The following is a 3,063-nucleotide window of genomic DNA, read 5'->3' as shown; positions in this document are numbered from 1 at the left end:
ATATGTGTAATTGCTGTGTTAGTTGTATGGCAACACTTTATTTTAGAGACTTTTTAGTAGTTGTTTATTAGCATGCATATTACTAGAATACTGGCTGTTTATTAGTACTTATTAAGCACATATTAATGCCTTATTTTGCATGACCTTATTATACGTTCTTAATCATACCCAATACCTAAACTTAACAACTACCTTACTAACTATTAATAAGCAGTAAATTAGGAGTTTATTAAGGGAAAAATTTTAGTTAATAGTTTATATATGTTCCCTATACTACAGTGTTACCAGTTGTTGTAGTTACCATAATGTATAATGCACAAATATATTGTTACTATATAGATATAACTGCTCCGGCACTCCCGAGAAGGGTCTGTCTGCGTCCTGCAATACTACAAACAATGCCCCTGCAAATTACACCTACTACAACAAGTTACGTGTCCTGCGAAGAAACAAGCATGGATGTCATTGACTAAAACAATCTTTTGAAGTAAATTATTTATTTGTAATACTCGTTTGTTTTTTTCAAATCTTATGAGGTATGAAATAACAGCTAGTAAAACATAAAATTAATTATACTATCAAATTAATACAGACTCATGGTATTATAGCTAAAAACCTGAGAAAAAGAGAATGACTTTTTGTCTGGTATTCTATGTTTTACGATCTGTATGCCTTATCACTAGGTAGCAATAAACTTAAACCTAAAAAGCGAGGAAAGTGAAGTAGAAGAAGAGCAGTACTAGTGAAGACATCAGCAATTTCAGAGATGACATCCTGAATGGCTGTTTCATTGTTGAGGCGTAACTCGAGCTTGGGGCATGGTTTGTAATACTGCGGGGTGCAGTCGGACACACTTTTTGCTCCCGCTGACAGTTCTGCCGCATACAGGTACTGTAAGTGTGGATAGCCAAATACTCTTACATTTGTCATAATAGTTACAGTGGCCTTTATTATGATATCAAAAATTATTATTGATTGCGTATTAACCACCGCGTTTTTTTTCTTACCAGTGTGAAAGAGACTCAAAATACTCTGTCAATGTTGCACATACAATGAAGAGTTATATGAATGAATGAATGAATGAGGCATTTATATAGCACTTTCATATGTACTACTGTACACCCAAAGCGCATTACAATCATATCAGGGGTCTCTCCTCATTCACCACCAGTGTGCAGCATCCAGTTGGATGATGCGACGGCAGCCACAGTACAACGGCGCCAGTGCGCTCACCACACACCAGCTGTAGGTGGAGAGGAGAGAGAGTGAAAGAGCCAATTCAATGGATGGGGATTATTAAGAGGCCATGATTGGTATGGGCCTATGGAGGGAATCTGGCCAGGACACCAGGGTTACACCCCTACTCTTTACGAGAAGTGCCATGGGATTTTTAATGACCACAGAGAGTCAGGACCTCGGTTCAACATATCATCCGAAGGATGGTACTTGTTACAGTACGGTGTCCCCGTCACTATACTGGGGCATTAGGACCCACACAGACCACAGGATGAGCACCCCCTGCTGGCCTCACTAACACCTCTTCCAGCAGCTACCTGGTTTTCCCAGGAGGTCTCCCATCCAGGTACTAATCAGGCTCAGCCCTGCTTAGCTTCAGTGGGCAACCAGTCTTGGGCTACAGGGTGATATGGCTGCTGGCTATATCACCCTATATCACCTTATACACCATTTTAGTCTGTTGAATATCTTCTTTTGTGTACACTCAGAGTAAAAACAAAATGTTGTGCTTTTTGTAAAATAAAGAATCCTAACCTGAAGTGTGATCTGTCATCTCCCTCTGAATGAAGTCCAATCTGATAGTTCTCAGAAAATGAACTGTAACTTAGTGAATAGTACTAATGACACTTATGAGACTTATGTCTAAAAAAACATTGAAATGGCAGGTTTTAAATTGTGTAAGTCAAATCGAAAACAAATATTCTCTGTTTATATAATCTGTATGAAAAGAGAGCCATGTCAGAAGTCCATGATTCAGCTCATTATCTTCTAATGCGGCCACGCCCACGGAGTGAGCGCTATTCAGAGGCAAATTCAGTTAATACATGCATACATCGTCTCAATCGTGTATTTATTGTCTTGAAAAGTGTTTTGAATAGCCATAGTTAGCGATCTCTGGCCTCTGTTAGTTCAGTTCCTGGAGAGTCACATGACCTGTTCTTCTTTAGATAAATTTGTGGACTAAAGGTTTACAGAGCGCCCTCCAGCTGCAAGTATGAATTGAAAACACAGTATCCAGCGCTCATAGTGATGACAATAAATATTGAATAAATATTACTCCTCTGTATAGAAAATTGAAAATTTAATCCATCCATATTTCTCCAAATGTGCATGCTTTTAAAGGTGCTAACGAGGATGTTTTGTTTTATACATTTTTGCAATATTACTTGAAACTGTCTTCACTAACTGATAAAAGACTATTTATTAGGTGCACTGAAAGGAATAATATTAATATACATCATCTGTGCATGAGGTAGGGCCTTAAAAACATCAGCCAAACGATTGGCCCTCTGGCTTGTCAATCACTGCCATTACGTTCCTTGTGAAAGACATGCGTGGATTGGCCCTCTGGCTTGTCAATTACTGCCATGACATTCCTTGTGTGAGATGTGCGCGGCTGCACGCACCAGTAACTTTCCACACTCACGCCGCATGCAATGTTTTTGTCATCCTCTCATCCTCTTTAGCACCTTTAAGCTAAAAGCCTATATGAAATGCCACAGAGGTAACATAATTGTTCAGACACTTTGCATCACAGAAATACATTATATTTTAAAGTATATAGTAGAATACCATTATTTTAAATTGTAATAATATTTCACAGTATTGCTTTTTTTCTGTATGTTTGGTTTACACCATGATGAGCTTGAGACATGATCACAGAGGGTTTTTTCACAGCCTACCTGACTGGAAGGCCTCATTATCTATGCAGGTCATTAGAGCTCTTTATGCGATACTTTTGTATTCTCAGGTGAGAATCACCCATTATTCATGATGATTCACACCTCCACGCATACTGTGTTTCTTGACAAAAAGTGTCTTACAAAA

At 38.5% G+C, this 3,063-nt stretch overlaps 1 pseudogene; it reads right to left on the bottom strand.

Annotated features, from left to right (window-relative positions):
* Positions 1 to 1,540: 1,540 nt before the first annotated feature.
* On the bottom strand, positions 1,541 to 1,657 carry LOC137023559 (5S ribosomal RNA; annotated as a pseudogene).
* Between the last annotated feature and the right edge of the window lie 1,406 nt (positions 1,658 to 3,063).

The sequence above is a fragment of the Chanodichthys erythropterus genome, chromosome 7, assembly GCF_024489055.1.
Source record: "Chanodichthys erythropterus isolate Z2021 chromosome 7, ASM2448905v1, whole genome shotgun sequence".
NCBI classification, from domain to species: Eukaryota; Metazoa; Chordata; class Actinopteri; order Cypriniformes; family Xenocyprididae; genus Chanodichthys; species Chanodichthys erythropterus.
Note: the sequence above shows the minus strand (reverse complement) of the source record. Positions and strands in the feature narration are given on the sequence as shown.